Source organism: Morone saxatilis, unplaced genomic scaffold, assembly GCF_004916995.1.
Source record: "Morone saxatilis isolate NCDOM2014 unplaced genomic scaffold, NCSU_SB_2.0 Contig349, whole genome shotgun sequence".
NCBI classification, from domain to species: Eukaryota; Metazoa; Chordata; class Actinopteri; family Moronidae; genus Morone; species Morone saxatilis.
The window spans coordinates 1-273 of NW_023339928.1; positions in this window are offsets into that span (position 1 = coordinate 1).

Consider the following 273-nt stretch of genomic DNA (forward strand, 5'->3'; position numbering starts at 1 on the left):
CTGATATTTACAATAGTAACAGCTTGCCCACCTGACTGTCTCTATCCATTTCTCACCAATTTCAGAATTTTTACAGAGCCTAAAATGATATCTTCACAATACTTATTAAAATAATTCAAGGAAAAGCAGAAAACCCTGAAATTTGAGAGATTTTTGAAGAAAAGCAATGGATAGCCTGGAAGCCTCAGTTGGAAAAAGTATTCTTGTTCTGTATTAAATGCAACACCAGTATAGCACTTTTTTTGAGGTATGAGGACTTTTTTTTTTTTTTTT